The following is a 24,604-nucleotide window of genomic DNA, read 5'->3' on the forward strand; positions in this document are numbered from 1 at the left end:
CGAGCTTTGAAACTTGCTCGAAATATCTTTGCGGGCTGCAAAAAAAAAAACCTACTTGGGTGCCTCTGGTGTGGCGTTGGTGCCTCCTCCAGCTTCTCCCAAAGCTTCGGTTGTGTTTTTTTTTTTCCTCGGTGGGGACAGTAGCCCGTGTGACTTGGGGTCATAGTCCCTTCTCGGTTCCTCTTTCTCTGCTGTGGCTTCAGAAAGGGTAAATAGCCGGTAAACCGGAGGGTGGATGGTCTCCTTCCGTGCTCCTTTCCAGCCCGCTCCGGGCTCCCCTGTGCCACGGTGCGGAGAGGGGGCTCTTAATAGCTAATTTGGGGGTTCTTCATTCTTGTCCGTCCTTTCACGGAGGCTGCCTTAAGGTGACCTGAAAAAGCGTTTGTTGCTATTAGAAGTCAAGTGTGTTTTGAGAAGCCCTGAGGAGGGTGGTGGCCGGGAGCAGCCGTCCAGCTGACGGTCACTTCGAGCCGAGAAACGGGATCGGTTACAGGACAGGGAGTGCTCCTTTGGTGTTGGTACAGGACTGGAAGTGGGCAGGTCATGAGTGGGGTTTCCACAACCGTCTCTTGAACTCCGGATTCTCCTCACGTGCATTCCTGCAACACCAGGATTGAGGGCTTTGGTTGGTTTATGGGTTTTTTGGGGGTCTCTTCTGCCACCCAGCACTGCCTGTCTCTCCTGTAGAAGTGCTGAGCTGTGTTTCGTGCGTGTCTGGTTCAAAGTGTGCAGAAGAAGTTTAGGAAGAGGCGGTGTTCATCTGGGCGGTGCCACGTTAAGTTACGAAACACTCTTGCTGATGGGTGAGGGGGTATAAAGCAGAGGGCTGGGACTCGGGGGCCCCTGGATTTTATTCTCGGCTCCGCTCATGCTCCCTGTGCCCACAGGCAAGTCAATATTTGCCCACGCTGCCTATACCTTGCAAGCTCCACCCTGGCGGGCAGTTAACCGGGGCACCGGACTGCTGGAGACGGCGAAATTGTGATGCCGCTGCCAGCTCAGCCCTTGCAGGAGCCCTGAGAAACCTGGTAGTCCTGCTGCTAGGAGGGGTCAGAGCCGCCTGGGTTGGCTTTTGTGCTGGGGGTGGGTTGCTCCCAGCATCTATTGCCCCCATCCTTTCCGCTGGAGCACTGGGTTTGCTGCTCCTGGTTCTTTTTCCCCATCTTGTGGCAAGACTGGCTTGGCCCCAGCTTTTCTTCTTGGCCCCAGCCTTTCTTCTCTTGCCCAGCGACGTGTAGGGTGCCTACCAGCTTGGTGCGGCAGCTTTCTCTTCTGCCTGAAGACCTGGCTGATGCTGGCTTCCCTCTGGCTCAAAGTGTGGCCAGCTTCTGCCCAGGTGGATCTACTGAGGCCTCCACCTGTGCTGGTGGAGTGTTGAGAGGCTCAAGTGGTCCCTCACAAGGGATGGTCACTACGGGGCCCAACTGGAGTACTAACTAGTGGATCCTTTGTGTCTTGTCAGCATCGTACCCGCATCCTTTGTCGCGGGTCATTCAGGCTTGCATGGGAACCCTTGGAATTAAGGGCACTTTGGCATCAATAGCCTTACGGGGTGACTTACACAGGCTGGTGGTGTAGAGCCGCTGAAAGCCAGTGTATGGTTGGCCGTTGTGTGGAAAGAGGGTGCTGCGAAGCAGGGGCATCTGTGAGGCAGTGATTTCTGGGGAGCTCCATCCCAACCAAAGTGCTGGTTCCTCTCTTCAGGGGCCACCTCTGTGGCTGAGGATGTGCTTTGCGGCAGTGGGCTGCTGTGAGGTTGTCACCAGCCGAAAATCCTGGAGCTGGTGTGGATGCAGGTGTGACTATGGGCTGTCGCTCGGGTCTGGAGTGTGTGTGACCTGCTGTGACTGTCCCCCTGCCACAGCAGTGTCCCGTGGCTGCGAGGTAGGATGCTCTGGTGGATGCAGTGGAGCTTTCAGGACAGTCTGCTGGGACTGAAGGACGCTGCGTTCCCTTCCGCCCTGGCACAGGGGCAAGGTAATAGGGATGTCTGAATCGGGGGAATGACGGAGGTGGCATGGTGGGCCGTAAGCCTGTGGTGAGACCGTGACATATCTAATCCCAAAGGTTATTTTTCACCCTCCTCTTCCTGGGCTTGTGACCCTACCAGTGCGAGAGCTGTTTGGATAAGTGTCTCTTAACGACCGATGCTCTCTAAGAGAAGCTCATGGGAGGCCCAGGCTTGTGTGGGCGCTGGGACCAGTATCTCTGATGCTGAGTGCTGGGCACTGCTTAATGCCTCTGCTCCTCCCCGCGTATCTGTGGAGGGGCTGGGAGGAGATGGGGTGACTCCCTAGCTGAGAAGAAACAGCCCTACCCTAGGACACCTAGGATGCTGTCCTGGTTTGAGGTGGCCAGTCCAGCCCAAACCACAACAGACTTCCATGTGGGCTAATTTTTTTTCAAGGCAGGCACATGGAAGGGGAAATAAAGCTCTTTCTGGGTGTTTGACTCGTTCAGGAAGCTCTTGCGGCCGTGCCGTGCTGTGGGGAGAGGTCTGGAGGACTGGGAGAAGATGCTGGTCACGCCGCTTACGGTCTTCTGCAAGGCCATGCTGGTGAGCGCAGGGGCCAGGCTGGAAAGCAGCGGCCATGTGTCAGTGCACGCGTGTGACACGAGGGAGAATCAAGCCCCGCTGTAGAAATAAAGCAAAGTTGTTGCCGTCGGCCTAAACCACAAAGCTTTTGCAAATGCTGAGCTCCAAAGCTGCTGCCAGGGCCTCATTGCGTTGTTTCTTTAAAACGGCTTGTGGAAAGAATGACTGTTTCTTTCCCTCTCCCAGCTTTGCTGGCATGTGACCTCTCAACTGCAGGGAAGGTCTGGAGGTCAGGGACGTGCCACCCCCCAGCAAGGACAGAGAAATCCCGGCTCTGCTGGAACGGCAAGAGCCCAAGAGGAACCCCAGCCCCCCTCTGCTTTGGTGCTCACGTCCACTCGGGTGTGATTAGAGGCCTTTTGCTGTGACACGGAGATATTAGTGGATAAACCTCCCATCCCCAAGGCTTGCAGATCCCAAATGCCCTGTTTCTTTCCCTAGGAAGGAGTTGTGCGGCGTCTGGAGGTGGATGGCAGCTGGCGTGTGCGTTGCCCTTGTCTGCGGGGCAGGCTTTTTCTTTCCAGCCAGGCTTGCTGGGATGCTGTGGCGGGGAGGAAGGGAAAGGCTGGAGGAAATGAGTAAATGCCAGCTTTCGGAGCCTGATTGTCTCCAAAGGTTGCTCCGGTTCTGCAGGACTGAGTGGTACTGTCGCAGAATTGGTGCCTGTGGGTGGTGGGTTAGAATCATAGAATAGTTTCGGTTGGAAGGGACCTTTGAAGGCCATCTAGTTCCAAGCCCTGCACCATGAGCAGGGACATCTTCAACAACATCAGGTTGCTCAGAGCCCTGTCCAGCCTGGCCTGGGGTGTTTTCAGGGATGGGGCATCTCCCACCTCTCTGGGCAACCTGGGCCAGTGTCTCACCACCCTCAGCATAAAGAATTTCCACCTTATAGCTCATCTAAATCTCCCCTGTTTCAGTTTAAAATCATTACCCCTTGTCCTATCGCCACAGGCCCTGCTAAAAAGTATAGAATCATAGAATGGTTGGGGTTGGAAGGGACCTTTAAAGGTCGTCTATGGCCGTCTACGGTTGTGGAGGCCCTTTCCCTCATTGCTCTCTGTACTGTGGTCCTGGTGCTTTGGGTATGGCTCCCGATGGTGAAGCAAGTCCTGTTGTGGAGCAATTATTCTTCTTTACTGCCTGTGCGTGTATGAGAGAAGCTTTCCTTCTTAGCTCCAAGGCCATCGTAGAGGTGAAACGGTGCTGGTGGCTCCAGGGCCATAAACGGGACTGTGTGTGTCGGGGATTGTGCAAAACCCCATTTGGCTACTGGTGTCCCCAGCGCTCAAAGTGGGCTGGAGAGATGCCGGATCGCACACCTCCCGCCCTGGGGAGCGAAACACGGGGTGGCAGGCAGCTTCCAGCACCGTGAGGGTGGAACTGCCCCGGGAAGCGACCACCGGGACTGAAGCGACCAAGTTCCCAGTTTTCAGGGCAATGAGTGATGTTGGGGGGGGACTGGTAATCTGGTGAAATGCTTCCATTTCTGTAGCAGACTTGACAAAGAGCTGCACCGTGGTATCCCATATCCAGCTCTGAGCGCATTTGTTTGGCAACTTTTTCCCTTTTTTTTCCCTTGTTTGACAAACCTTTTTTTTTTTTTTTTTTCTGTTTTCCAACCTAGTTTACTGCTTAGCCAAATTACTTTGTGCACGCCGATTTTTATGGCACGTTGTGGGTGGTTCCCTTTGAAGCCTCAGATCGCTTGTCACTACGAGCGTAAGCAGCCGGGGTGGGAAGCGGTGGCTGCTCTGGCGTGGCTCATAAATTGGGGTTGGCCAAAGTCCTGCACATGCTTTCTCCAGGATGGTTTACCGTGCTTGTGCAGGCCACGTTGCTGCGCGTCTGAGGCATCAAATGCAGCCAGCAGCCTGTATCCTGAAGCCTTTCTTGCTGTCCTGCCTCAAGCATCTTCTGCAGTGGCGCAAAATAAGGCGCCGGTCCCCCGAGCAGCCTGCGGTCCCAGCCTTCCCGCTCCCTTTACCGGCGAGAAAACACACGCTTCCTGCGCTGAATCCAAATGTAAATATTAACCTTAAGTATTTGCAATAGCTGCTTACTTTGGCAACTTGGGTGGTGGTGGGGATGTGGTAATTTCTGGTCCAGGAAGCAAAACCAGGCCAGTGTTTTTGGCGTCTTGGCTGTTCACCGACAGCACACCGCGGGCAGAGCTCTGGGCGAGGGTGCCTGCAAGCATGGGGTTGCAGGTCTCGCCGGTGGGATCGTGCTGTGTCTCTGCGGTGCAGGCCCCCGGTGTTAAACTCAGAAATGTCCTCTGGAAGTTTTCCACGAGCTGTTGGTGCCCATCTCTTTGGGCAGCGCTGGGCTCCAGAGCTCAGCTCCAACGTGAAAAGGGTCGGGCAGCTGGAGACGGGGCACAGCAGCAGCTTCATTTCATAGAATCACAGAATGGTTTGGGTTGGAAGGGACCTTAAAGCCCAGCCAGTGCCACCCCCTGCCCTGGGCAGGGACACCTCCCACCAGCCCAGGTTGCTCCAAGCCCCATCCAACCTGGCCTTGAACCCCTCCAGGGATGGGGCAGCCACAGCTTCTCTGGGCAACCTGGGCCAGGGGCTCACCACCCTCACAGCAAAGAATTTCTTCCTAATATCTCATCTAAATCTCCCCTCTTTCAGTTTGAGTGGGTCCAGTGGGTTCCTCTCCTAAACAGGCTTCCCCAGCCCTTCCCAGCCCCGCAGCTGGTGCCTCGTGCATCCCTCCTTGGCTGCACCTGAATCTCGGCTCAGATTTTCCCTGGTTTTTCTCTCTCTGGCCGGGCTGTACGAAGATGTCTTTGGACGCAGGCTCCGTTAGTAGCAGTACGGGAGAATCAAAGCTCCAAGGTTTTTCTGCAAACGTGAGCCGAGACTGCCCGTACACACGCTGCCCGGGCAGGCAGGGAGGTGGGGGATGCCGAACGCTGTGTTAGTGAAAGGAGCAGACCTGCTTTTTCCCCAGGCTTTACTGCGGTAAATGAGGACGAGAACATCGGCGGCAACTTTAAATCACACTTCAATTCCAAGCCCCCAGCCTACTGTTTATTTCCAGCTAAGGCGAGTTCCTTACTGCAGGTCCCGAAATGCGTAAATGTCCTGTTCTCTCCCCTTTTCCAGCAAGGGAATAAGAATTGGTTAATGGCCTCGCTCAAAGAGAGAAAACTAGCCTTGCCTAGGAGAGGTTTTTTGGATCAGGCCCTCCGTGATTTTTTTTTTTTTTTTTCCAGTATCCTATGGTTTCCCCCCAAGGCAGGGTGAGCTGCTCTCATTATGGTCCCCGAGACAAATGAAGCGCTCTCGGCCCTGGAACGCATTTCTCGGATGCAGCTGTATCTCTTTTGCGGGCTGCCAAGGAGAATTCCTCGCCGTCTGCAGCGGCGGGGTAAGGCGCAGCGCACCGAGGAGGAAATCGCTCTTCCAGCTCCTCCTGCCAAAGCTATATTGAGGGCGAGTTTCCTTTGTGGCTGGGTGGTACCGGAGCTGCTCGCCGCTGCTTCCAGCAGGGTTTAAATTAATCGGGGTTTCTAGGAGATGGTTCTTCTCGGGAGCCTCGGAGGCACCTGAAAGGATGAATGAATCGGAGCTTTGTGCTCTGGCGGAGCTCTGCCAGCAGAGCAGCGGTGGCCAGCTGGACTCTCCCGGGTGTGGGTCTGGCTCGGTGTGGACCTGTGTGGCCACCGTGAGCGAGTGGGCAGGCATGGGGGAGGCTGTTCCCAGTGTCCCCAGCACCTGAGCTGCCCCCCTAGCGGGTGTCTTCTCCCCCAAGGACGGCTCAGCTGGTGGGGGCCCAGGAGAAGCTGCTGCCCCTCGGAAAGGGGAAGGGAGCTCAGCACCTCTAGCACCACCACGGGAAACCCGTCAGCCCCAAAGCCCAGCCGGAGATGGTTCTTGGTGGCCATCGTCCCTTCCCTCTGCTCTGCAAGGCAAACCCTGCTCTCCCGGAGCTTTTCCCAGGGGCCGGATTTTCATGTTGGTGGTCACATCTCTCCCTGTGGAGTCAGTTTAAGGCAGCTGGAGGCAAAGTTTGTGGTCTGCAATGGAGGCTTTGACATATTCCTCAACTTGAAAAGGACCGGCCAGGCCAAAGGGCTCCTTTATCCCTGGTGCCAGTCACTCCCTGAGCAAAGAGGTTTGGAGTGGAGGTTGAACCAGATGGTCTTCGAGGTCCCTTCCAACCTGGTATTCTATGAAACCAGCAGCCCGGTCCCTCTTAAGGAGGGCCCTATGAGTGGGGAACCCAGAGATGAGGGCTTCTCTGTTCCCAGCTGGGTCACTGATTTAACAGTTATCCTGGCAGGGTCTTTGTGGCGTTCACCCTCTCACCTTTGCAAGTGTAGATGCCCTTTCATTCCCAAATGGCTCACCAAAAACTTATTTCCCAAATGCTGACATCTGGGTTTCCATCCCTGCCCTGAGGGATGAACAGAGCGAATATTTCCAAGCTAAAAACACGCTCCTGCCCTCTGAGGGTGTGTGGGGGAGAAGTATTCCTAAGGCTGCGGTTCTTTAAGCATCGACTAATCCTTTTTCTGCAGTGGGAATGGGTTTATTCCGTTGCTTTTTCACTGCCTTGACCACAAGCAGAGGCTTGGGCAGGGCTGCACTTGCTGCCTTTGGAGATGAGTGGTGGGGAGGGATGGAAAGCGGCTCCGGCGGCCCAATTGCATGTTCCAGGAAATGTGTGTAGGATGGAGCCTAATCAGATTATGGGGCTGGTCTGTTTGCAGGCTTCCTGCATGAGCCTGAAGGGAAGGAGGAAATTCTTCGCATTAAACCAAGCTGGAAATCAGGAACCGTGTGCTTCCTGCATAGGCGGGTTGTTTTTTTTTCCCCCCCCCCGCAAACAGCTCACGCTGCTGCTTGTAGCGATGGTTCTCTCCGAAGACCTCTGCCCACTTGCAGCGGCTGAGGGACGTACTGGGAAGAGACGTTAGCCTTCAGCATCTCCTCCTGGGCTTTCCGAGCTGCTGCTCTCCTCTAGCAGATGCTGTGGCAGGTGTCCCAGGCAGGTCCCATGTGGAAAGGATGTCGCTGGGATCCAGCTGCAGTAAAAGCATCTCTCAGGTGGTCTGGGAGTGTGGGGCTGTGAGTATCAGGCTTTAGGGGCTCGGGAGGAGCAGGGGGACTCTACCGTGCAGCCCCCCCTTGGCTCTGTCTTGGAGGAGATTTCCTGCGTCAAGCCCCAGATATTTCCACGTGGACAAGAGAAACAGATCAGCCTCATCTTCTTTGAAATCTTCTTTGAAATGCCCTGGGGGTTGTTAACGATGGGGTGGTCTCATACCGAAGCCCCAGCCCTTCTGGTCTGCTCTGTCTGTCTGGCCCCTTCATTTGTCCCGCGGAATGGGCTGCGGGGCCTCCAGGGACCCTTAGCTGGGATGAGCAGTGCCTCCAGGAGGTCCCCTGGCCCAGCCGTGGCTGCTGGCACCCGTGCCGTGGCAGGAGGATGGGTGGCCAGGGACAATCACAGCTGCGTTCCCTCCATCCACCCCCTCGCCAGGGCTTAGGGCTGCGGAAGCCTCTCCCAGCAAGGGGTGATTAGGTTTATCTTGCTTCTTGCAGCTTCTCGGTGTCGAAAGAAGCGCTGGGGGAGGCGAGGGTGAGTTTTCTAGCTGGGCTGGTGTTTGCTGCGACCGTCCTGATTACGTTATCAGGTGAAGAGCCCGTCTCGGAGCGAGTATCTGCTCAAGGTTTCCCGTGCACAAAGGTGGTGGGGGTGGTTCCCAGGCTGTACGTGCTGGGGCCGGCGGCTCTTGATCTTCCCAAGGGAACTTGGACTCGATGGTCTTAAAGGTCCCTCCCAACCTAGACAATTCTGTGATTCTAAAAGGCGAGCACAGGTGTGGGACTGCTTGCCGCCCTGGGAGAAAAGGCACCAAGAGCAGGGAAAGGCACGTGCCGAATGCAGCGAGCACCTCCCCACTGGCCCTCTCCTGCCCGGAGATGGGGTTGCTGTGTGGGTTTCCAGCGTCTTTGGCAGCAGCCTCCGCGGCCGTGCTGAGGCAGGCTGAGTTCTTAGTTTCCTCCTACAGTCCGGGCAATCTTCATGCCTTGGCAGCCCCTTTTATATTATCCAGAGGAGAAAATATCTGTGCTGTTGAGGCACAAGGGCCTTTCGTGCAACCCCATCCTTTCCTTTCTCCTATCCAGCTGAGCAAGAACCTGCCTGTGACCTTAGGAGAATAAGGTCTGGAAATTCCTCCCATTCCCAACCTACAGTCATTAGATCTATCTGGACGGTGCCACGGCCCTGTTTAAGTGTCTGCTAATCTCCTGTGGCTGCTACAAAAGTGATTTTTATTATTATTATTTTTTCAAGTAAATAAATTTCAGGGCTGGCGATAGCCCACACCAGAACAGCTGGATAGGAGGAAGCTTCTCCTTGTGAGCAGATGCTAAATAAAGAATTTGCCCCAGTTAGCTTTCAAGGGAACTGTCTCTCTCCTGCTCTTTTAACCCGGCTGCGGGAGCTGATGGATGCCCAGCACCACTGAGGACGTGGTCCCCTCTCCCTCCCATTGCCCCGCGCTCCCTCCAGGGTGGCACAAGGGTCTTTGGTCCCCCCCCTTCCCACCCAGCTTTGAAAAAATCACAGTTCCTTCTTCCTCGCCTTCTGGGGTGCAGCTCACCTCTGTCGGAGCAGCAGGGTTGAGCAGGTTGGGCTTGACACCGAGATGGCTTTGAGGAGATGGGTGCTGTGGGTGCCGAGAGGGTCGAAAAAGGCAGTGGTTGGGTTGGCAAAACAATGGTAAAAGACCGGCCTTAAAAAGACGAATAGGGGACAGGCAAGAGATTGGAACGTGCAACATCCCCCCCAGGCCTCTGCTCCAATGAGCTCTTGAAGTATTTTTGAAAATGGAGTGATTCTGGTTGGAGAAACTGAGGGAAGACCCGCTCGCGGTGACAGGAGAGTGAGAAATTATCAGTATCACCAGCCCCTGTGCTGGGGCTCTCTGCTGGATGCTACCTCCAGGGTAACGGGGAGGTTGCTCACAGGCGGGGGCTTTGTTAGCTCCTCCAGCCCCGGCTTGCTGCGGCTTGCCGGTCCCCAGCGCAGCCCGTCACACTGGGCACATGTGACAGAGGGGAACGGAGAGCTCGGACAGCCTCGGGAGTTGGGCTAACTATGAATACTTGTCATAGCCCACTCCTCGGGACGTGTTATTTGGCCTTGGGGATTTCAAGAGGGTGGGAAGGTGACAAAGATTTAATTTCAAAACAACAAAATAATCCCCCTTCACACCCTTGAGCAGCATCCCTGCCATGTAAGGTAGTTGCCAGGGCTATATTTGTCCTTGGTTTGTTTTTTGGGGGTAGTTTGTTTGTTTGTTTGTTCCCCTCTTCCTCCCACCCTCCTGAAATATTTCCATCAGTCTCCTCTCTAAGAAGTGTAACAAGCCCTGCCACTGATTAAATTCTAAATATAGCCGTGGTATTTTTTTTCTCTCCAATTCTTCATGATGTATGTAGGTAGAAAATAGCCTTGGCGACTCTTCAAAGGCGACATGGGCCTGCTATGGGCTATATTTTTGTCTTGTCACCCTGCCCGGGTCCGAAATAAACCTCCTCATTTTTAATTAGCTCGCCGGGTTATATAATCCCGAAAGCTGAGGATTTCTGGGCCCAGCAAGAACGCACGTGATGCGGCGGGCTCAGGCACATCGTGGCAGGCCAAGGTGGCGTGTCAGGGTAGGGGCGACACCGCAGGAATCTCCTCTCCTCCCGCTGGCGCTGGTGCCAAGTAGGAGAGAGCCTGGGGAAGCCAAGATGCCGTAGCAGGCGGCCACCCGTCGGGTCCCTCGCATCCTAGCTCTGCTCTTGCCTGGCTCCCTAATTGCCTTATTAATTTATTTATTTCATTGCGGTACTTGGAATCATAGAATGGTTTGGGTTGGAAGGAACCTTAAAGACCATCCAGGGACACCTCCCACGAGACCAGGTTGCCCAAAGCCCCGTCCAGCCTGGCCTTAAAGAGGAACCTGCTGAACGAGGGAGGGCCTGGTTAACGGAGAAAGCTCCTGGGCTCCTTCGCCGTCCGTCTTGCCTTGGGGGCTGGTTTTGGGTTTCCTCTGCTCTTGAGAGAATGGGTCGGGGTTTTTCTGCCCTTGGCATCATCCTAACAATAAGTTGTTTTACTCCTGGCTGAGCGGGGCACGTTTGTCTTCCCACAACCCAGGTCTGAATGCTTAAGCATCATCCAACACGAAAGGTGGGAGCCAAACGATTCCCTCTGATGTTGTCAGGTGCTGGACCGTGCAGTGCCTCTGGCCCCACCGCTGCTGCTTTACTTGCTCTCAAAGCGCTTCTCTGGAGTGCCAGCCTGAGGCCTGCTGCTGGAGAAAGCGGCCATCCTCGTGGTTTGCACGTGGCAGCCCGACTGACTCTCCAGGTTCTCATGCTCACAACGACCCTGGTGACCCGACGTGGGGGTGATCCCCTCACGGGAGCACTCAGCATCCTTCTGCTCTTTCGGATCGCTTCCCTGCGCTTACCAAAGTGGCCCACCCCAAACTTGTCCTCAGCCTCTCCAGAGGGACAGCCCAGAAGATGAGCGGGCCATGCGAGGCAGCCGCAGCGCGTGGCAGCTCTACACAGCTTTGAAAACTTTCTAACCACCAGATGGAGCAAAGGAACTTAAAGCACCCATGGCTGACGCTTTGGCCAGGGGCTGCCCTTGGGCACTGAGGTGTAACCGCTGCCCCGTGGGTTACTGCTGAACCTGCGCCTTGCCGTTGACTTCCTCCTCCCAAGCCTTTCCCTAGGAAGCAGGGCTGAGGGTTGTCCTGGGGGCCGTCCTAGCAAGATGGCAGGTAGGCGCAGCTACCCGCGCGTTGCAAACCTCTCCTTTGCCCTTTGGTCGTAACCCATCCTACAGGTTGAGGTTCCCACTCCTTGGCATGTCTTTAGCTGGGGTTTATTCCAACCTGTGCGAGGGAAGGATATGCTGCAAATGCCCGTTTGCTCTCTGGGCTGAACCAACCCACCGCCTGCCGTTGTCTGTGGCTCAGACCAGTTTCGGTTGCGCTCCGGGGCGGGCTGGGGAGCGGGGGTGTCAGTACTTGTTGCTGCTGTAGCTTTAAAGCAGTGGAAACTTTTGGTGTTGCCATCTCGATGGTCAAAGCTAAGAGGAACCGGCGTACTTTGAGAAGTAAAATTTAGTGAGGAAGGCATAGTTTTGAAGTGTGTGGCTGGGCTGAAATCGCGGTTTTGGTGTCCCTCCTGACCGCTGGGAGGAGAAGGACGCAATGCATCTCTGGGATTTGAACGGGTTTCTCCAAACCTTAAACCTCTAGTTTGGTGTTTAGCAGAACTGTGCGTAAACCACCGAATTAAGGGTCTTCAGACTAGTGCAAACGAAAACGGGCTGGAATTTCCCGTGGCTGGTTTTCAGATGAGAGCCTTGAAGCGGGCAGCTGGTGAACTTGGGACAAATAGTAGCCCAGACTGTTTCCGTATGGTCCCTCTGATGCGACCAGCCATCCTGCAAACCATCAGCTCCCGCAGCAGGAGACCCGGCATCAGCCAGGGCAGGGTTCCCACCTCTTCTCGCTCGTACTTCACACACGGGTGTTTGGGCAGTGACTCTGTCTAATGTAAAGGCAGACAGCCATTTCTTCTCTCCTCTTTGGCTTATACAAATATTTATCCCAGAAGAAGGCTTCTTGCCTCAGCTGCTACAGGTTTACTTTGCTCATGGTGGAGGGTTCTGGCAAGCGTGTTGGGGGAGAAGGGAACACTGAACAGGTTTCTGCTTGAAAGGATGGCTCAAAAGCAGTGGAAAGCACAATCTTGTCAGGTAGTGCCTACAGAAGAAAGCCGAGATGTGGTTTGAACCCTGTGAAGAATCCTTACTGCAGCCATGAAGCACGGTAACAAAGCGTAGCGGAAAGAGCTTGAGGAAACCAGGATCTCATGCGAACAGCTGGCCCTCGCTGTGGCAGTCTGCTTTCAAGCGATAAATGTCCTGGGGCATGGAAGACGCATGCCTTCAACACACAGGCTTTGCTATCATGTGCATCGCTCGCAGAGGAAGGGAATGAAAGCCTGGTCTCTGCATACGGAGTTGACACGGTTTGGACACTGATGAATTTAACGAGACACAAGTTTTAGTCCCATGTTAGTTTGCTTCAACGCCATGACGACAGAAGAGCCCTGTGGGCCATATATCTAAATACATTGGGATGTACGTATTGCGGAGTGGGAAGACACAGCTCCACAGAGGGCCAGCGTAGCGTAACTTGGGGTTTTTTTCCCCTGTTTTTGCTGCATCATTGCAGCTGTTATCTCTGGCATCTCTGATGTCTGGCCATTGGCGGGTTGTGCTGTCTGCCTCCACGAGCAGAGGAAAAAGTGTGTGAGTGTTAAGGAGGAAACGGGTGTATATTTTAAAGCACAGGTTTGCACGGAAGTGCTGGCAGTAAACAAAGGAAAGTCCTGTTCTAGTTGCGAAATCGCTGATGCCCTTGACTGTTAGACACTAGTTCAGCTCTTCCTTCGCAGAACGTGGCTTGGTTTTCAGTGGTGCTTTCAGCCTTGGAATGATGTCAGAGAGAGAGAGATAAGACGTGGTTTTATTCCTTGGATATTTTGTTGAATGTCTTTGGAGGAGTTTGCCTGGTGGCTGTTAGGGTAATCTCAGTAGAAAATCTGTCTTCTGTTTGTATTCTAGGGATAAGGAGAGAGCTCAAGTGCCACTTCCAAGCAGTGCCCTTCCCAAAGACAGAAAAGAAGGTTTTTTTGAGGCTTCATTGCTGTGTAGAGTCCTTCTTTTTCTGCTAGTGCAGCAATGGTTTCTATGAGAAGAGATGCAGAAATATCCCTGAAAAAAGAGGCTGCTGAGCCCTCTTGGATCTCTAAGTGCTGTGTGGGGTTGGCCACGAGCCATGGTTTAGGACTGCTTTCCCAGAACCCTTCCGTTTTGACCATCACGACAGATGCAGCAGGAGCAGCGGGTTGTGCCGAGGCCCCCGCGGGAAGCGTTGTTCTGGTCCCACCAGCCGCATTGGGGGAAGCTGGGCGCTACCGGAGGGCTGCCTGGATCTCCTCCGTTAGCGGGAATCGCGCCCCCAAGTTGCTCCGATTCTCCCTCTGGGGCCATCAGGTTTTCCTAGTGACTTGGAAGCAAGCATCCTTCTTGAGCGCAAGGGCTGCTCCTCCTCCTTTAGCAGGGTGAGAAGCCCAGCTCTCGCTCCGCGGAGCCACTCGAGGTGGGCGGCAAACCCTAAAAGCGGCCCAAGCTGTCTGTTCTTCACCTCCCACTCGCCCCTCCGCAGGACCGGCGGGGTCGGTCCCCAGTCCTGCCCGGCATTTCCCAGCTCGGGCTTCCCGAGTGCTCGGCTTTGCCCCGCGGTTGGGACTGCTGCTGAATCCCTAATCTCCTCTGTGCCTCAGCTGCTCTGTTGGCACGTTCCAGGCTAGCCGCAAAGCAACCATAATTGCGCTAAGTGTCTGTGGGATAATGGACTAAATACTCAGGACTGGAGAGGCAGCCGCCTTCCCAGCTATTTAATACCTTGATTGATGTATATTTAGTTGTTTGCCAGCCCACGGGAGGACAGCCTTCTGAGCTCTTGTTCCTCCAGCTGTATGGAGCTGGTGATGCAAGGATGTGAAGAACCATTCTATGAGAATATGAATTAGGCAGGACTGAGATTTTTGGCCAGTCATGCGGTCGCAGGGCTGTAAGGATCCCAAGTTTGCTAGGGCTGGGTGTTGTGGTCTTCCTCCCTGGTTCGCTGAGCCAGGAGGAGATGGGTGGTGGTTTCGGGCTGTGTTTGGAAGAGTGGAGTTGTCCTCTGTCGCCGCAGCCTTTGGCTTCTTGCAGGACTGAGAACACAAGTTCTTTCTGCCCAGGGGTGGCCTGAGGAAAGGTCCGTGTGCCTGAAAGCTTGTCTGAATTTTCCTGGTGTTATCTCTGCCTGTAAACCTTGCTATCTCTCCACATTAAACGCCAGACCTGGACATGTTGAGATGCTTGGGCCGTCTAACGTCAGGCACCTGTGTTGGGTGGCTGAGGTGAGTGAACCATCAGGGGAGAGAACCGGGTTCTGTTCTGCATCACCCTCAGGAACGGACAGTTTCTCTCCATGCCTGAATAAGGAGATCGGACTCTAACTTGGGTGCCTTACAGCTACGTGGTCTACATGGTCAACTGTCCAGGAGGTGATAGCTGAGAAGGGCTGTGTAGAAACGCTTCTGCCCGAGGTACAGCTGTACGTGGAGAGCAGGGCAGCGTGTTTCCCCAGAGAGCTCCCAGGGCGGAGAGATAAGGTGCCACAAGTGTGAGGGGTTTTGAACCCCGCTTTGGACGGCAGAGGAACTGAGTCAGCGCCAAATGAAGGGACTGCTTTTTAAGTTGAAATTAGGAAACCCCCCCAAAAAAGCCAAGATGTTTCTGAGTATGTTGGAGGTTCCTCCCGAAAGAGCGTGGCAGTCCTGTCCCCGAGAGGAGCAGAGCCCGGACCTGTGAGCTGATGCTCTCCTCTCCCAGCGATGAAGGCCATGACGGCTGTTCCTGGAGCAGAAATCTCTCCTGCTGCTTTGCCCGGAGGAGGAAGGTTTCATAGGGAGTGCTGTTCAGACACAGCAGCTCCAGGGAGCATAACCTTGCCCATCGGCCGTTCTTTTTTTCTTTCTCTTTAGCTTTGGCTGCCCATAAGCTGACAGACAGATGTCATCACGTACCATGTGCGCCTGGTGGTTACCCTCCCCGGTCCCCTTCTAAACACTCAATTCACAGCTGCCGGCTTTGTACCGATAAGAGAACGAGATGACTTCCTTTTCTTCTCTCCACCCCCACTCCCTTCCAGAATAAGCTGGGCTGTTTTTTGGTAAATAACTAGCTGTCACTTCTTCGCTTGAAACTTTCCAGGCTCCACCACCTTGGCCAACCCTCCTGAAGGATGCTGGAGGCTGGAACGTTCCTATCGGGCAACAAACTGCCTTCCGCATCCTAGAGCAAGCTCTCCCCACCTCCCATATCCTACGAATCTTACTGCCTTTTGAGCTGTCCTGTGGTTTCTGTGGACTAACGAATCTCTCCGCGTGTACTCAGGAGCCTTGGCCAGTTATGGTGAGGTAGGATATCTGTTCTGTGTCTGTCGAGCTTCTATTTTTAACAAAGCTGGTATTTCTGAGTGGGAGCAAAGCGAAGGGGAGAAGGCACAGAGGTCATCTCTGTAGTGTAGGTTGCGGAGAAAGGTTCCACTTGTGCTACAGGAGGATGTGAGCTAATAACAGAGAGCACCTACGGAGGTGTGGGCGCTAATAGGGTGGGAATTGTGATTAACAGGGCTCGTTAGCCACAGATGAGCAAATTCTCTGCAGAAGTGTGAGATTCTCCAGTGGAAACTACCCTTCAGATGCCTCTGCAGCACAGGGGTGATGGTAACTTTCTCCTTGTGCTGGCTTCAGCACTGGGAAATGGCGCGTTAGCAGATTCGTTCATATGATTACTATGATTACTGTTAATATGTTTACTGAAGAGGCTGTTGGTGCTGACTGCAGCCTGGCAGAGGTTATGCCTGCTGTGAGCAGTATGTTATTTTGTGATGTTATTAGATTTTTATCTCGTATTACCTTGTTAGTGATGCCGTGTTAATAGGTCCTCGCTTACCTCTGCGTTTACCTTGCCGCGTCTCTGGCTGAGAACGCTTTCAGGCGCTGATAACTACCTTGCCCGTGTTGGAGCATCGTCATTTCGAGGTGCTGGACGCCTCTAGCTGAACGTTGTAGGTCCTTACAAAAGGCACGAAACGCCAGCGTTCAGTTGGAAGGGCAGTTTTTGAAGTGGTGAAGGTTATACGAGGCATGAACTCCACAATTAGCTGTATGAGAGAGGGTCTGCTGGAGGAGGGAAGGGATGGGAACCGATCCCTTTGCCAGGTTGGGAGGCACAGCAGGCGAGTGGGTGTGTGGAGAAAGCAATCGTGTCCTCTGGAAAGGCAGGGAACGCATCCAGGGCAGGAACTGGGCTGCGTCCGAAGCCGTGGCTGAGGTTTTTAAATGCAATGGGATCATTATGAAGATCTGCCTCTCTGATGAAGAAAGGCTGAGGGATTTGGGTCGTCTTAGTCTGGAAAAAAGACGACTGAGGGGGGACCTTATCAACACTTATAAATACTTGAAGGGTGGGTGTCAGGAGGATGGGGCAGGCACTTCTCAGTGGTGCCCGGAGACAGGACAAGAGGTAACAGGCACAAACTTGACCATGGGAAGTTCCATCCCAACATGAGGAGGAACTTCTTTGCTGTGAGGGTGGCAGAGCCCTGGCACAGGCTGCCCAGAGAGGTGGGGGCGTCTCCGTCTCTGGAGACATTCCAACCCCGCCTGGCCGCGTTCCTGTGCCACCTGCTGTGGGTGACCCTGCTCTGGCAGGGGGTGGGACTGGGTGATCTCCAGAGGTCCCTTCCAGCCCCCACCATTCTCTGATTCTGTGTTGTGCAAGTGGCCATGGCTCTTTGCCACCAAGTGTAACGTGCCTTGGGTTTTTCTTCCTTCCTTCCATCCTTCCTTCCATGGGCTGCTCTGCAGCACTCCGCAGGGATTGAGATGATCAAAGTTGCTTCATCCTGGTGGTAGTTTGCATTCCCTTCTGTCTCAGGAGCATCCCAAGGCTTTTGCAGCAACCTCATTTCAATGCTGTTCTCTCAGGTGTTGCGGAAGTGACTGGTTTCTCAGTTTCTGCTCTCTTCTCTGGGTGTGTTCTGCTTCATTGGATCACAGCGAAGCCGCTAAACAAATACTCGTGTGCTCCAGGAGGAAGGCTGTCAGTCAGACAGCAGCTGGGCTAGTTTCGGTGCTGGCTGGTGATACGTATTTTTAATGCCCCAACTGTCTGGCAGGTGGGCCCCGCCGTTTAATTTTAACTTGCTTTATGAGAACAAAAACATCTTTAATATACAGGCCAGTAAACTTCCATGGCTGGAGGGAGTTCAAAAGAGATTTCTCCTACTATTAGACCTTTTGAGACTAGTAGGTAAAGCCTTCTCTGGCTGAGGTCGAAGCGTAGCTCGGTGTTTACAGTGGTCCTAACAGTGGAATATCCTTTGAGTAGAAAAGGCTGATTCAAATATAAGTTTTATTGAGAGAATTAAGTCAGAAAATTTGAAGACTGCAGCTGAAAGGAATAACTTCACACACCTTTGGGGCCTGATGCATTCAAAACAGCTTGAGGGACTGAACTACACCTTTTTTAATTAAGAGAACATGGGTGTAAATCCTCTGGGCAACTTGGAAGAGCCCCAGCTGCCAGTTTCTTGCTGGTGCAGGTGAGTGTAACTGGGTGTTGAAATGCACCTTGGCCTGATCCAGCTGGGCCTGCCTCTCCCTTTCGCTGGAAACTGAGAATTATCAGGGAAAATTAGTGTCTCTCTCCCAGCGGTTTCGGTCCTGTGCTGTGCTTCCCGTCTTCAGGCTCAGTTTTAGCACGTGCTACGACTTCTTGCCCATCACCGGGGTCTGGCTGTGCAGGTTGGAGGGGGGTCCCAAAGCCCCCAGGCAGGGTACAGACCTCAGGACCACCGGTGGGGATGTGCCTGGAAGCGGAACGCAGTTGAGGAACCTGAGTATGCTGAATGTTAATGTCATTTCTGGAGCGAGCAAATAATTTGGAGTCTGAACGGGGAAGGTAACACGGTGCGTATCCCATAAGAGATTTTACGCTGGCTTTGAAAACAAACCCTGACTGTCTCAGCGAGAGCTTCAGGGCACTAAACTCACAGCAAGATCGGTGGGGATTGTATTTCCCAGCTGGTACTGGGCAGAAATGTAGGTTTTGCTCCTCAAAGTGGCCATTGGACATGCGTTTGCTCTGAGACCGGGGATAGAGGTGGGAAAGGCACTCGGGCAGCGTTACCCGACCTAACAGCTCCTCACCTGCTGCACCTTGCTCTCCTCCTGGAGCAGCCTTTTCCTGAGCTACCAAGTTCCTGGCTGGAAACGTCTGTAAAGACACTTGTTGCCCGAAGTCCTCTCCGGCCCACGGGACTACGTGCCATTCCCCAGGGTAGCAGTTGATGCCTGTTCCAGCCTCTCGTGGTCTTTTTTTCAAGTCCCGTTGGTTCTTCTCTGCAGATGACAGAGAGAGGTGTTAATCTGTGGTCTTCTCAGCTGCTTCAGACCTGGGTTTTACCAGATAGAAACTTCAGTGGCAGGCCGAGAGCCAAACCCTTCTTCACTGGTATGAATGATTCAAGGGGAGAGGTGGCAGGTTTAGGATTTCTCCTTTATCAAAGACCATTCTCTGAGGAAAGGTGGACAGATGGCTTCCCCTGCAGTCTCTGCCCCAAGCCGTCACTACGCTAGTCATAGAATTTGAATTAAAGTTTACACAACGCCTCTCTGCCCAAATCATGTGGGTATCCCATAACTGACAGACATTTTTGGCAGTAAAGAGGGGCTGTATTTGTGTGCGCAGTTCATTTCCTGAGCAGCCAAACCAGCTTTTGAGGTGGCCAAGTGTTTAAATCAAATGCGTGCGCACCAAATGGAAATATTACGTCTAATTTCAGTGCTCAAGAACGGGAAACTTCACTGACAGATTTACATGTAGGGGGAAGTGTTAACGTGCCAGGTCTGCTGTATTTCAAGATGCTGAGATACTTTGCTGGGTTGTGAATTTTGCGTAGCCCTTTTGGGGAAGCACGGGAGATATGATTTAATGCCATACTGCAATGTGGTGGCAGGGAAGTCCATTCTGACCGAACACCCTGAGGTAGAATAGGGGCTTGTTTTCTCCTGCTCTCTCTTTTGAGCTGAACCTCCGTGGGATACTCCCCATGCTGCTTTCCGATGTCCGGCTTCAGGTGCGGCTGGAGAAACCGTGTTACTCGGGCCAAGAGGAAAGGCTGACAAGATGCTACATCCTCCACCTCCAAACACAAGCTATTGAGGTGCAGAAGTGAGGGCTGAAAACTCACATCTCGCAGAGCACACTCAGACGTCACTTTCAGCAAAAAAAGCTGCCTTGTGGTGTCGGTGGCCCACACTAGAAGGGCCCCCCTACACCCAGAGAAACTGAGCACAGGGGAAACCTTTTCACAAGGCGTGCTCTTCTCTTGGCTATTGCCTAGATCTACCTGAGTCTACAGCAGTATCTTTGAGGTTGAGGTTTGACAGGAGCTGGTCTGAAAATGGTGTTTTTTTTTTTTGATTTTTTTTTTTTTTTACATAGAATTATGGAATGGTTTGAGTTAGAAGGGACCTTAAAGACCATCCAGTGCCACCTCCCGGCCCTGGGCAGGGACACCTCCCACCAGCCCAGGTTGCTCCAAGCCCCGTCCAACCTGGCCTTGAACCCCTCCAGGGATGGGGCAGCCACAGCTTCTCTGGGCAACCTGGGCCAGGGGCTCACGACCCTCACAGCAAAGAATTTCTTCCTAATATCTAAACTAATTTTTTTTCATCTGTTATGGCTCATATGCCAGCGTTTCTACCGTCTTCTTTCTGATGTGATCTTCAGAGTGCCCTGATATGGGTCTGTTGATAACTCATATAAATTGTTGGGGATCCCCTTGTGGGATAGGTAACTGTGTGATGCACTAAAGAAGGAACTCTTGCATCCAAGCAAGAGCATGTAATATCTTATTTTGGAAGTGAAAATGTAACTTTGCACTTGTGGTGGGAGGCCAAGCTCTCTAACAACTCCTCCTTCCTTCCTGCCTTCAGTTCTTAGTTTGAAGCATCTCTTCCTGTGGCGAGAGAGGACCAGCTGGAGCCCCGTGTTTGACAGTGACCTTCTGTGGCTACGGTTAGGCGTGTTGCATATGGTAGCCACAAGGCAATGTGGGTGCAAGAACACCCAGGCATAAAGGCAAACGGGCGCACTCCGGTTTGCACTGCTCCACAGCAGGGTGGGGTGATGGGTCAGACTTTTCTCTGGTGCGTGGTAAAGGTCCCCTGTACCACCGCTGTGTCCTACTGCTCCCTCTGCACCCTTCGTGTAGGCTCTTCTGGCCGCACGAGTTGGCCAAAGAGAAACCCAGAGCCGCTGCTGAGTGAAAGCAAGCACGCTGGGTATTAGGATGGTGTTGAAGGAACTCTTTTTAGCGAGGGAAGAGCTTGAGCAAACACGTGCTCGAGTTTTTACAAGTTCTAAGGACCAGAGCTGTTAGACCGTGGTTGCAAAACGACAGACCACGAGTGATGGTAGACCATCAGAATGACACAGGCATAGTCCTCTCATTTCTGGTACATGTGCACAAGCCCCTCGTCTATCGCAGCCTCCCGGAGGGTTGCAGGAGCTGCTCGTGAGATGCTGAGAGGAGGAGACAGCCACACAGCAGGCAGGTGCCAGTCTCTTTCGCATCCTTTACGTGCACCCATGTGTGTAACGCAGCTCGGCTTGGCCTTGCAGTTGAAGGCCAGGTCACACGCCTGTGCTCCAGTGCCTTACTGTTTGCCGTCCATTTTGTCTGCCGATGACGTATTTTTGTGTCCTGGATCTCAATTTTTGTCCGTGGCTTCCTTTCCTTGTCACTGTAGGACCGTTATCTGGGGAGTGCAAGCCGTGCTGGTGAGAGAGGTTTTTCCACATCAGCAGTTGCGGGATGGGCTGCAAGGAAGCGCCGACAATAGGCAGAGCCTCCGAACGCTCAGGCTGGGGGAGATTGGGCTCCCTGCAGTCCCTTCAGCTTGGATATGGCCTAAACTGACCTCGGCTGCCGGAAGGATCACTGGGACAAGTAGCTGTGAAGTCAGCATCTGCCTTGCAGAGCTGCTGATCTTCCTCCCTCTTTCCTGAAGGCGGGGTGAGCCGTGTCTCTGAAACCAGAGCTGAAGGACACGGATAGAAATGCCGTTGAAACAGGTGTGTGACTAAATGAGTGCCAGAAATGGGGCAGGAATGGCGTGCTGAAGGCCCTTGCTGGGCTGTCAGCGGGAATTCATCCTAGCTATCCCTAGTTTTTTCCACTCTGGCTCGCGTAGAGCAAGAGCCGCTTTCACCGGGCGGGCAGGCAGGGATGGAGACCGGGCTGAGGGAGCCATGGCTCAGCACGAAGGTCGCCGCTGGATGCCATCGGTGGTCAGTAGGTCAGCCTGCAAGCTTTGGGTTCTTTTCAGGTTCTTTAAACTGCACGTTGTCCTGCTGGGCTGGTCAGCTTGAATGGAAATCAGGCCCAGCTTGGAGGCTGCATTTAATAGGAGTCCCAGCCCTGGTCTCACTGGGTGAACCTCAGCAAGCCACGCTGCTTCTGGCCTCTCCCACCCTCTTCCCGGGCTTCACATAGTCAGATCCTGCGGCAGGGACCACTCTTTGAGAGCTTTCTGCAGAATCTGTGACGGTGGGGCTTTGCTCCTGACTGTGACTGTGCTATCAAGGGAGTTAAGGTGTCAAAAAGTACCACCTGGACGTGCTTGAATGAAGGGCTTCTGTGCCTGCGTGTGTCACTGCAGGCTCTGAACATGACGGCAGCTCAGAGAAGGACTTGGCTACACCTTTATGGGTCCAGACCATGTCTTGGCTATACGGTAGCCAAATTAGTAAAAGGGGATGTTGTTGGGTACATCTCCGTGGTTCAGTGGCCGGTCACGGGCTTCAGGGATGAAGGAGGGCACCCTGCAGCTGTGTGCTTTGGCTCGTGTTAGTGAGACATGAGAAAAGAGCGGGGTCTATTTCTGAAGCGGAAAGAGCATCAGTCAAAAAAAAAAAAAAAAATGCTAATTTTAACAGTTTCACATTAAAGCAGAGACCTTGCAGGCTTTGCAAAGCAGAGGGATGCCAGGTCCTCTGGATGATGTGTTTGCCTGCGCATCCATCCCAGGCGGAGGAACCGATGCCTTAACTGCCCGCTGTTGATGCGACAGGAGGTTCTCGTGGTATTTGTCCTTGGAGTGATTTCTCTCTGTTCTGGTGTCAGCCAGATTTAACAAGCTATCTGGTTTCGTAGGCAAAATCATTGCTTTAGACGCCTAACCCGCGTGAAACCCTTTGCTAAAGGGCTGTGGCGGATCACGGATGTGTTGCTGCTTTGAGGAGGTGGGGGAGATGGGGTGGATGGCTCGGGAGGTGGATGAATGGGACAGCGCATGGAAAAAAGGGAGAGGTGCCAATGGCAAGCGTGGACTAGAATAATTTAGATAAAGGGACTGAATCATAGGGAGCAGATGAGTGCAGAATCTTGCATGTGTCAGGGAGATAGGACAGATGTGAATTTATATGAATTAACAATTAATGCCAGCTGAGGCTCCAGAGCCAGTAAATGGGAACTGTCTGCACCAGCTCCCCGCCAGGAGGGTGTTGCCTGCTCCTGTTTCTGTCAGGCCTGCAGGAGAGAGCTCCTGGAGGGCTTTTACGGCTGTCGCTGGGTTTTGTCTCCGTACTCCGCTCTTCCTGCTTCAGCAGAAGCCACCCCCTCCCCCAGGACGGCAGCTGTGGTCTGTCCAGCTGCCTTCCCCCGGGGACAGGACTGAAACTGGAATTAAATGACAAAGTCCTAAAACCGATTGTACGCATAGAGTCAGAGGCTGCTGCTAATCTCTAGCTAAAACCCATTTCTTTGACAGAAACCACTCTGCCCAGCGCGCTGTCTTGCAAGTGACATTTATGGAGAAGCTCTTCCGAAGAGCTCTATATGAAACCATGCCTGACTGTAGTATTCGAGTTTCAAACCAAAACGTGGGTGGTGAGTTTTGAAACCCCTCTTTGAACATGACACAGAGGAGCGTTGGGTACGCTGCTGCTCTGCAGCTCAAAGCTGCTCGGCTTTGCCTTTCATGAAGGTCACCCACTAATGGGCAGAGGCGTAGGCTGAGGTTTCCATTGCTGCAAGCATCAGTGGCTTCTCCCGCAGAAGGGCGGTGGGCTGGGGATGGCCTCGTGAAAGGCTGAATGAAACGGAAAAAGTTGTCCTTGCCTCGCTGTTGAGCTCTGATGTGCGAGCTGGCTTGAAAAGCTGCGGAGAAGGCAGCGGGTGCTGGGAAGGGAATGTGGCTCTCCAGAGACACAGAGGTTAGGGCTGGGTATCTAAGCCGCCCAGGGGCTGTGAGAAGATCCTACAGTAGTCTCAGCGGTGCGGTAAGGCATGGCGACTGAGCAATGCTGGTCATCCTCCATGGCAGTGTTGGTAGCTCTTGACAACAGCTTCATCCAGGGCTTCACTGGGGCTTGCTGGTGGGCTAACAGCCCGGTGTGCAGGGCCAGGGCTTGGAGTTCTGTGTCTCTGGCTCTCCTGCTGCTTTGCTGGGCCTGGGTGAGACCTTCTCTGACCTGAGCCTGGCAGAAGAGTTCTGCAGGACCTGGCCATGCCTAATGCGGACAGTAAGGCTAACTGGCACCCCGAAGCTGTCTGTGCCCACTGCTGTCACATCCCGGAGCCTCTGCCAAACGCCTTTGCCTCACCTCTACTAGAGCAGGGCAGGTTGAGGTTAGACATCAGGAAGAAGTTCTTTACACTGAGGGTGGTGAGACACTGGCCCAGGTTGCCCAGAGAGGTGGGGGAGGCCCCATCCCTGGAGACATTCAAGGCCAGGCTGGATGAGGCTCTGAGCGACCTGATCTAGTTACAGATGTCCCTGCTGTCTGCAGGGGGGTGGGACGAGATGGCCTTTAGAGGTCCCTTCCAACCCAACACATTCTGTGATTCTATGATTCTCTCCGGCATAGTGCTCGGCTGTGTTCTGGTCGTGCTTTCTCTGGGGAAGTCCCTCTGTGCGCACACATTCACTAACCCTATGCCTTGAAATTGAACGGGGTGAGAAGGAAAAAAACAAACAAAAAAACCCAAACCAACAAACTGCTGAGCAAAACCCCATCTCTTTTCACAAAGTGTCAGTGGAAACCTGGCCTTTCTGGAGGAGGTGGGGCTGGTGGTTGGAAACGTGCGTGCGTCCTCAGCCTGGGCTGGCCGTTGCACACCAAGGGGGCTGCTCACATCTCCTCTTTCTTGTGGTATCTGTATGCAGTGGGGTACAGCGCTTGGTCGAAAAGAAGAGTTGACAAAACCCTGTGAATAGCTGCAGACCTTGCCTGGAAAAAACTACCAATCTGCCCCTCCTGAAATGAGAGCCG

General features: G+C 53.6%; 1 protein-coding gene across 1 annotated transcript in view; it reads left to right on the top strand.

Annotated features, from left to right (window-relative positions):
• Positions 1-24,604, top strand: part of LOC128918363 (tyrosine-protein phosphatase non-receptor type 11-like) — a 56,884-nt gene that overhangs the window by 410 nt on the left and 31,870 nt on the right. The window lies entirely within an intron of this gene.

This window comes from Rissa tridactyla, chromosome 16 (assembly GCF_028500815.1).
Source record: "Rissa tridactyla isolate bRisTri1 chromosome 16, bRisTri1.patW.cur.20221130, whole genome shotgun sequence".
Classification (NCBI taxonomy): domain Eukaryota; kingdom Metazoa; phylum Chordata; class Aves; order Charadriiformes; family Laridae; genus Rissa; species Rissa tridactyla.